General features: G+C 40.4%; 1 pseudogene; it reads right to left on the reverse strand.

Annotated features, from left to right (window-relative positions):
- Positions 1-264: 264 nt before the first annotated feature.
- On the reverse strand, positions 265-1,869 carry LOC129071687 (importin subunit alpha-1-like; annotated as a pseudogene).
- Between the last annotated feature and the right edge of the window lie 8,827 nt (positions 1,870-10,696).

Genomic DNA, 10,696 nt, shown 5'->3' on the forward strand with positions numbered 1-10,696 from the left:
TCAATTTTCTTTTTCTTTTTTAACGTAAATGGTGGAACTTAATCTTCATTTACAGGACACTGTAAGATAAGAAATTTCACATAGAAATAAGAAACCCATTGAGAGGAGAAGTTTCATACAGTATGTACAGTTTGGAACTGTTCAGGTATAGTTTCATTGTAAAAAGTGCTACAATAACAAACCACATTTAAAAAGAGTTCTTGGTAGAGAAATGGTTAAGACAAACTTATACCAAACATAGTACACAACAAACAACACTTTATGCCTCAGCTGTACAATCTAGAAGTTAAAGGTCCCAGGAGTGCCATCCTGAACTTGGAACCTATAGCCATCAGAGGTAGTTTCTGGCACAACATTCTGATCTTCCTCTTCCTCTACAGAGAAATACTTCTCAATCAAGTTCAATGAAGCTTTGTATACAGATTCATTTTCATGGTTTTGTAGAGCTTCAATTTTGTCCAAACCTCCACATTCTTCGATCATTATACTAAGTTTCTCAGTTTCACCTAGTTTCTCAGCAGCCTGGAAGATATTTGAAATGGCATCCAGAATAACCAGGATAATTTTGGTATCTTTCACAGTTAAGAGGTTTACCAATGGTTCTATTATGCCACAGTGAACAAGGTATACAAGCTGTTCAACTGTTCCACCACTTGTATAGTTGGTCACAGCCCATACAGCTTCCTTTTGTGTCTTAAAGTCTGTGTTAGACGGAACAACAATGAGGAATGGGACTAATCCATGATTCACAACTTGCTGTATCTGGTCCTGACGGCCAGCTGTGATGTTTGACATTGTCCATGTAGCTTCCTTCTGAATATTAGTCTTAGAGTTCATTAACAGGCTGGGAAAGACTGCAAGTGCTCCCGCATCTATTACAACCTGAATCTGTTCATCTGTCCCAGTGACAATATTTCCTATGGCTCTTAGCGCAGGAGTCACAATGGGCAATTCAGTAGCTCCCAGGAGCTTCACAAGTTGTGGCACAACTTCTGTTTTCACAACCATTTCAATCCGATCATTTGGACCATCAGTAAGATAGGAGATGGCCCAGCAGCTATCTGCTAATACTTCTGGGTCATCATGATGCAGGAGACGAACTAAAGTAGGAAGAATCTGCTCAACAGCATCTAATGGGGGTGCAGGATTCTTGTTGCGACAAAGGTTTGAAAGTGTCCAGGTAAGATTATGTAAGTAACCACATGCTAAAGATGACATGTCAGGAACTGCAAGAAGAGCTAACAGAGGATCAACTGCACCGTACTTGATAACCAAGTCTCGGAAAACCGAACCATCACCTGCAATGTTTCCTAGAGCCCATACAGCTTGTTCACTGATGTGAGCATGGGGAGATACCAACAAAGAAATGAATGCTGGGATAGCACTTCCATCTACTACAGCCTTGGTCTGTTCCGATGTTCCGGAAGCAATGTTAGTGAGGGCCTACGCAGATTCAAACTGAATGGGACTACAATCAGTTCTGCCCAAGAAGGACACAAATTTTGGAATCAAACCAGCCCGGATTATGTTGTCTCTGGGTGGTTGTTTTTCCCTAGAAAGCAGTTTCCTTGCAGCCTGGGTAGCTTGGAGTTGGCTTTCCAAATTGTTGCTATTTATGCCTTTGACAATGTCCTCCACAGACCAATTTATAGTGCCCTGGTTGTTGCGGTTTTCCTGCAGTGGAGAAGTAGCATCATCAGAAAACGAGCTTACATTTCTCCTTTTCAGCATCTGTTCATCCTTCTTAGATTTTCTCAGCTCCACATTAACTTCTATTCGGCGGCGCCTCATTTCCGTACTGTCTTTCCCCTTGTTCTTAAATCTGTTAAGGTGGGCAGCTGGTGAATTAGCAGTCTCGTTGGTGGGCATGGTTATGAGACAAAGGGACATAGCTCGCTGGCCGGGCTGGGCCTGAGTTCGTACCTACGCAGCCGGTTTACTGATTTCAATTTTCTTGAATTCGTTGAGGCTTGTTTTGTATCCTAACATGTGGTTTATCTTTGAAAATGTTCCATGTGTGTTTGAAAAGAATATGTATTTTCCTTCTTTGGGATGAAAGGTTCTATATATATCAGTTAAGTCCATTTGATCTAAAGCGTCATTCAGTTCCACAGTATCCTTGTTTGGATATATTGTTTGTAAGATCTATCTACTGTTGACAGTGGGGTGTTAAAATCCCCTACTATCAGTGTATTGCTGTCTATATATTTCTTGAAGTCCTCCAAGATTTTCCTTATATATGTGGGTGCTCTTATGTTCAGTGCATATAGGTTTACAAAATTTATGTCTTCTTGATGGATTCTTCCTTTGAGTATTATGAAGTGTCCTTCCGGATCTCTTTTCAGGCCTTTGTTTTAAAGTTTATTTTGTCTGATATAAGTATTGCTGTACCGGCTTTCTTGTCCATTTGCTTGGAATATTTTTTACCATCTCTTTACTTTCAGTCTGTGTAGGTCCTTTGTTGTGAGGTGGGTCTCTTTTAGGCAGCATATGAGCAGGTCATGTTTCTTACCCATTCAGCTTACCCTATGTCTTTTGATTGGACATTTCATCCATTTACATTTAAAGTTACTATTGATAGGCACTTTTTAATTTTTTCCTTTTGTACCTGTGTTCTCCCCTTTCTCCCTCTTTTTCTTCATCTTCTTAAAGCAGTCCCTTTAGCATATCTTGCAATGCTGGTTTGGTGGGGGTGTATTCTTTTAGCTTTCTTTTGTCTGGGAAACTCCTTATTTTGCCTTCCATTTTAATTGAGAGCCTTGCGGGATAAAGCAGTCTTGGTCGCAGGCCTTTGCTTTTCATGACTTGGAACATTTCTTGCCATTCCCTACTGGCTTGTAGTGTTTCTGTTGAGAAATCAGCTGCTAGCTGTATCGAGGCTCCCTTGCATGTCCCTTACTCCTTTCTCCCTTGCTGCCTTTAGGATTCTTTCTTTGTCTTTGCTATTTACCATTTTAATGATGATGTGTCTTGGAGTGGGCCTCATTGGGTTTCTCTAGAATGGGGCCCTCTGTGCTTCCTGGACTTGTGAGACTTCCTCTCTTCTCCAGTTAGAGAAGTTCTCCATCATTACTTTTTCAAACAGGTTCTCTATCCCTTGCTCCTCATCTTCTTCTCCTTCTGGCATCCTTTTATACGGACATTATTACGTTTCTGGTTGTCCTGCGTTTCCCTCAATGTCTCTTCATTCTTTTTGAGTCATTTTTCATTTTCTTGTTCTTTCTGGGAGCTCTTTTCTACCTTGTCCTTCAGTTTGCTGATTCAGTTCTCTGCTTCATCTAGCCTGCTTTTGATTCTTTCTACTGTGTTCTTCAATTCAGAAGTTGTATTCTTCATTTCCTCTTGCCTCTTGTTATAGTTTCTATGTCATTTCTCATGCTGATATAGTTTGCAGCGAATTCCTCATAGTTTCCCTGTAGATTTTTGTAACTGTCTCTGAGCTCACTGAGTTCATTGAGCTTTCTTAGAACCATTTTTTTTGAACTCAATATCTGATAGCTTACTTGCCTCTATCGCATTTTGTTCTCTTTATGGGTATTCCTCCTTTCCCTTTGATTGGGGGTTCTTTCTTTGTCTTCCCATTATTTGTGAGACTCTTCTTTTTTGCTTCTGCTTATTAAATTGATCTGTGTTGACTTCATGACTTTGTGGTATGAACCTCTATAATAGGAGGCCTGTGAGATTCAGTGGTGCAGTCTCCTTGATCTCCTGAACTTGCTGCTCTTTGGACCCCTGTTATGCCATTTATGTTGACTCTCTGAAGTAATTGGGTTTTGATTGTTGTTTGGTCATAGTTTGGTGGGTCATACCTGATAGCTGGTTGACTGAGGGTCACTCTGCCCACCACGTCTTGTGTGTTTTTGTGCGGATGCTGCCAGAACAAAATCGCAAAGCCCAGAAAACAAACCCACATCTGCAAACATAACTCTCCCCTTGCAATCCCACTAGCAACAGCAAATGAACCAGTATTAATAAGGCTTTGAAGAGATTAAGGCTATTATAAGAAAGGAGAGAAATAACCTATTAGCATAAGATCTAATGACTTAATATCCACAAACTTGATGGACCCAAAATGGACATTTAAAAGCTAAGTAGTTAAGAAAAATATTGCAAATCATGGAGAAGACCACAGTGGATTTCGTCTCGGTAGCCGCTGGAATTTACCAGTGTTTTTTCTTTCTGTATCTCCTCTGATGATATCAGATGTTGTCCCCGTCTTACCTTAGGCAGTCTGTGTGAGACCTCCAGGAATCTACTGTCTGTGGCTGTCTCCTTCAGTTGTTAATCTAGTCACTCTGCACTCAGCAGTCAGGCTTAGGCACCACAAGGCAGGGTAGAGTCCCTCCTGTGGACAGGGCTGTTTCCTCTCATGGTGTTGCCACTCAGGGGAGTGGTCTTCCTGAGTAAGATGGCTGCTGCTGTATGGGGATGAGTCAGCACCCGGACCCTACTGGCTATTCCCTCAGTGCTCTCCCCAAAGCTTCTGTCCCCAGTCTCTCCTCAGGCATCTCTAGTCTATTCTTCTCCTGCCTTTGTCAGAGTCCAGGGTAAATGGCTTCAAATAAAAATTCATGCGTTGGCCCTTTAAATGATCTTTGCACCTCCAGCTGTCTGTCTCTGGCAGAGAGCAACCCTGCCATTTTTCACAGGTGGGTGTTATCTCTGTACTTTTTGGCCTCTGGTGCTGTAGGCTGTATACCCCTGCTTATGGTTTAGACCTCACTCTTTTCAGGGGGATCCAACCGGCTGCTTAAATATTCCTGTTGCACTGCTGCCCATGGGTGTTCAGACAGCTTTCTTGAGTCTCCACTGCACTCCTTACCAGTCAGAGTGTACTAAAGCTGATTCTTCTGTCTGTCTGAGGTTATAAGGCATCTCTCTCACTATTGTTCAGTTGTTTGTTCTGGGTGTCTTTTACACAATTTAGTTGTAATTCCAGATTGTTCCTTGGAGAAGGTCAATGTGAGTTCCATTCACTCCTCTGCCATCTTGCCTCCCAATGAAATATACTTTAAAAAATAGAAAAAGAAGAAACTCAAAGACTCCAGTACATGTTATTAAATAATGAGTAGGCTAACAATGAGATTGACAATGAGATTTTTCCAGAAAAATTTTATGGAAACAAATGAAAATGAACATACAACCACCCACAACCTATGGTACACAGTAAAAGCAGCCCTGAGAGGGGGAAGTTCACAACATTACAGGCCAACCTAAAGAAGATAGAAAAATCTCAAGTAAACAACCTAACCAAACATCTAAAAGAACTAGAGGAACAACAACAAAGCCACAACAAGCAGAAGGAAGGAAATAATTAAAATCAGAGAAGATTAAATGACAGAGACTTTAGAAACAGTTCAAAGGATCAAAGAATCCAGTAGATGGTTCTTTGAAAAGATAAACTAACTGACAATCTGATAACCAGACTTATCAAGAGAAAAAGAAAGAGGACACAAATAAATAAATTCAGAAATAAAAGAGGAGATTTAAAATCGGATCCCACAGAAATACAAAGGATCATAAGAAATTACTATGAACAACTATATGCCAAGAAATTGGACAACCTGGTTGAAATGTATAAATTTCTAAATACATAGAACCTTCTAAAATGGAATCAGAAAGAAGCAGAAAACCTGAATGGACTAATAACAGCTAATGAAATTGAAGCTGTAATCAAAACATTACTGTCATTCAAAGGCCCTGGACCAGATGGCTTCATAGGTGAATTTTACCAAACATTCAAAGAGAACTAACACCTGTCATACCCAAAATATTTCAAAAAATTCAATAAAAGGGAAAGTTCCCAAACTCTTTTTATGAGGCCAGCATCATCCTAATCCCAAAGCCTGGTAAAGACACAACAAAGAAAGAAAACTACAGGCCAATATTGCTGATGGACAAAGATGCAGAAATCCTCAACAAAATACTAGCAAATGGGATCCAACAATAGATTAAAAAGATCATCCACCATGATCAAGTGGGATTTATTCCAGGAATGCAACAATGGTGCAATATTCACAAATCAGTAAATGTGATATATCACATAATCAAAATGAAAGACAAAAAACAAATTATCATATCAATAGATGCAAAAAAGCATTTGATAAAATCCAGCACCAATTTACGATAAGAAAATAACTACCCAGCAATGTGGGAGTACTGGAGCACACCTCAACACAATAAAGGTTATATACGAAAAACTTACTGCCAACATCATGCTCAATGGGTGAACACTAAAACATTTCCCTTAAGATAGGGAACAGGACACAGACTGGCACCCATACGGCCTGCGAGGGATTGCACAGAGGGGCAAGGGCAGGAGTAAATTGACCTACCCGCCGCGATTGCGGAGCAGCCCACAAAATAAGTAGAGCTGCCCAGAGTCCCTGGAGGAGAGACCAGAAACAGGATTAACCGGAGAGTCCTAGAGCTGATTTCCTCCCATTTCTGTAGTCCCCATTTGGCGAGGGCAAGAAACGCACCCAAAGAGCCAAAAGCGGGGAAAACACACAATAGAAGACCCTAAACTGACCAGTGCCGCGAAGCTCGCGTGCCAGGGACCAGATGAGTACGCGAGGTCACGAATAAGCCCCCTGGTCTGGGGCAAGCACATGCGAGCCCAAGCAGGTGGGGGACCCTGCCGCACTGGGAACGCGCTCAAGGAACCCGCGTGAGAGCGCAGAGAGATAGCAAAAAATAGCCCAGCCCTGACCGAAGGGGTCACAGAGCTGCTCCAAGCAGGAGTCAGACACAGGCATTAGACTCCTGAAAGGCTCAAACAAACAACCCAAGGCCCTATAGGGTCAACAACTGACAGCATCAGAGGCAAGCCCAGAAAGAAAAGTAAAGGACAAAAATACTTAACAGACTCTCACAAAAATGGGAAGAAAAAGAAGGTCCCCTCAAATGAGTGGAAAAGGGGACTCCCCTCAGAGAGAGCTAAATGAAATAGAGGCAAGGGAACTATCAGATATTGAATTCAAAACAAGGGCTCTAAGGAAGCTCACTGAGCTCAGCCAGCTCAAAGATAACTATGAGAAACTGCAGAGAAACTATCAGGATCTTACAGCAAACTATATCAGCCTGGAAAAGGACATAGAAACTATCAAGAAGCCACAAGAGGATATGAAGAATACCATTTCTGAATTGAAGAACACAGTAGAAGGAATCCAAAGCAGGCTGGAAGAAGGCGAGGATCGAATCATTGAGATGGAGGACAAGGTAGAAAAAAGCTCCCAGAAAGAACAAGAAATGGAAAAACGGCTCAAAAAGAATGAAGAAGCATTTATGGAAATGCAGGACAACCTGAAATGCAATAATATCCGTATAATAGGGATACCAGAAGGAGAAGAAGAGGAGCAAGGAATAGAGAACCTCCTAGAAAAAGAAATGATAGAAAATTACCCTAATTTGAGGAGAGAAAGGCTCTCATGGATCCAGGAGGCACAGAAGACCCCACTCAAGAGGGACTCAAGGAGGTCCACTCCGAAACACATCATCATTAAAATGGCAAATGTCAAAGACAAAGAGAGAATCCTCAAGGCAGCAAGGGAGAAGGAGAAAGTAACATACAAAGGGGCCCCGATATGCCTAGGAGCTGACTTCTCAACAGAAACACTACAAGCCAGAAGGGAATGGCAACAAATATTCCAAGCCATGAAAAGCAAGGGCCTACAGCCAAGGCTGCTCTACCCAGCTAATCTCTCCATTAAAATAGAAGGGGAAATACGGAGTTTCCCAGACAAAAGAAAGCTAAAAGAATACATCTCTACCAAACCAGCTCTCCAAGATATGCTAAGTGGACTGGTTTAAGCAGATGAAGGAAAATAATGAGACAGAGAGGAACACAGGTACAAAGAGAAAAGATGAGTAAGTTTCTATCAGTAATATCGCTCAATGTGAATGGACTAAATGCCCCAATCAAAAGACACAGGGTAGCTGACTGGATAAGAAAACATGACCCACACATATGCTGCCTACAAGAGACCCACCTCAGAGCAGAAGACCTACACAGATTGAAAGTAAAGGGATGGAAAATAATATTCCAAGCAAATGGACATGAGAAAAAGGCTGGCGTTGCCATACTTCTATCAGACAAAGTAGATTTCAAAGCAAAGGCCATAAAGAGAGACCCAGAGGGGCACTTTATCATACTTAAAGGAAGAATTTCTCAAGAAGACATCAACATTGTAAACTTATATGCTCCCAATATAGGAGCCACCAAGTTTATAAGGAAATTGTTGGATGACTTCAAAAAATATATAGATAGCAATACACTGATAGTAGGGGATTTCAACACCCCACTGTCAAAAATGGACAGATCTTCCAAACAAAACATTAATAAACATATCGTGGCGCTGAATGACACACTGAATCAAAGAGACTTAACTGACATATATAGAACCTTACACCCCAAATAAGAAAAATACACATTCTTTTCATGCTCATGGCAGTTTTTCAAAGATAGACCACATGATAGGACACAAAGCAAGCCTCAGGAAATTCAGGAAAATTGAAATAATACCAAACTTTTTCTCAGACCACAAGGCCTTGAAACTCGAAATCAACCTCAAAGAGAAACTTCAAAAACTTGCGAACTCATGGAGACTGAACAGTACACTATTAAACAATGAATGGGTCAATAATGAGATAAGAGAAGAAATCAAAAAATTTCTGGAAACAAATGAAAATGAACAGACAACTGTTCAAAACCTATGGGACACAACAAAGGCAGTCCTGAGAGGGAAGTTCATAGCAATACAGGCTTACCTAAAAAAGAGAAACATTTCAAATAAAAGACCTAACACTACAACTTCAAGAACTGGAGAAACAACAACAAATAAATCCCAGAGGAAGTAGGAGGAAGGAAATAGTCAAGATTAGAGCAGAACTGAATGACATAGAGACAAAAAGAACAATTCAAAGGATCAACCAATCCAGAAGCTGGTTCTTTGAAAAGATAAATAAAATTGACAAGCCTTTAAGGAGACTCATCAAGAAAAAAAGGGAGAGGACCCAAATTAATAATATCAGAAATGAAAGAGGAGAAATAACAACAGATACCACAGAAATACAAATGATCATCAGAAACTATTATGAACAATTATATGCCAAGAAATTTGAAAATCTTGATGAAATGAACAAATTTTTAGAATAGTATAATCTTCCAACACTGAAGGAGGAAGAAACAGAAAGTGTGACCAGACCGATAACAGCTGGGGAAATTGAAGCTGTAATCAAGAAACTCCCAGCACACAAAAGCCCAGGGAAAGACGGTTTCCCAGGAGAATTTTACAAAACATTTAAGGAAGAGCTAACCCCTGTCCTTCTCAGACTATTCCAAAAAATCCAAGAGGAGGGAAGACTCCCAGACTCCTTCTATGAGGCCAGCATCACCCTGATCCCAAAACCAGATAAAGACATTACAAAGAAAGAAAACTACAGGCCAATTTCCCTGATGAACATAGATGCTAAAATCCTCAACAAAATACTGGCAAACCGCATCCAGCAATACATTCAAAAGATTATCCACCACAATCCAGTGGGATTCATCCCAGGGATGCAGCAATGGTTCAATATACGCAAATCAGTAAACGTGATACATCACATAAATAAAAGAAAAGACAAAAACCACATGATCATCTCGATAGATGCAGAAAAAGCATTTGACAAGGTACAGCACCCATTTATGATCAAAACACTCGGCAAAATGGGAATAAATGGGGCATTCCTCAACGTAATAAAGGCCAAATATGAAAAACCTACAGCTAATATCATACTCAACGGGCAAAAACTGAAAGCTTTCCCACTAAGATCGGGAACACGACAAGGATGCCCATTCTCACCACTTCTTTTCAACATCGTATTGGAAGTCCTAGCCACAGCGGTCAGACAAGAGAAAGAGATAAAAGGCATCCAAACAGAAAAGGAGGAAGTAAAACTATCATTGTTTGCAGATGACATGATAGTGTACATAGAGAACCCTGTAGACTCTACCAAAAAACTCCTCAACCTAATAAGTGAATTTGGCAAAACAGCAGGATACAAAGTCAACATTCAGAAATCAAAGGCGTTTTTGTACACTAGCAATGCAATAGAAGAAGAAGAAATCAGAAAAAAAATACCATTCGATATAGCAAGAAAAAATATAAAGTACCTAGGCATAAATTTAACCAAAGACACAAAAGACCTGTAAGCAGAAAACTATACAACATTGAAAAAAGAAATTAAGGAAGACACAAATAAATGGAAGGATATACAGTGCTCATGGATTGGAAGAATTAATATCCTCAAAATGTCCATACTACCCAAAGCAATTTCTAGATTCAACGCAATCCCTATTAAAATACCAATGACGTATTTCACAGAAATAGAACAGACATTTCAAAAATTTATATGGAACCATAAACGACCCCGAATAGCCTCAGCAATTTTGAGAAAGAAACACAAAGTAGGAGGGATCACAATACCGAACATCAAACTATACTACAAAGCCACCATACTCAAAACAATCTGGTACTGGCACAAGAACAGATCCATAGACCAGTGGAACAGAATAGAAAGCCCAGACATAAGCCCAGGTCTCTATGGACATCTAATATTCGACAAAGGGGGCAGAAGCATAAAATGGAGCAATAACAGCCTCTTCAACAAATGGTGTTGGGAGAGCAGGACGGCTACATGCAAAAAATGGAAA

The sequence above is a fragment of the Pteronotus mesoamericanus genome, unplaced genomic scaffold (genome assembly GCF_021234165.1).
Source record: "Pteronotus mesoamericanus isolate MK-2021 breed Mesoamerican mustached bat unplaced genomic scaffold, CSHL_Meso_final contig_27, whole genome shotgun sequence".
Lineage (NCBI taxonomy): Eukaryota > Metazoa > Chordata > Mammalia > Chiroptera > Mormoopidae > Pteronotus > Pteronotus mesoamericanus.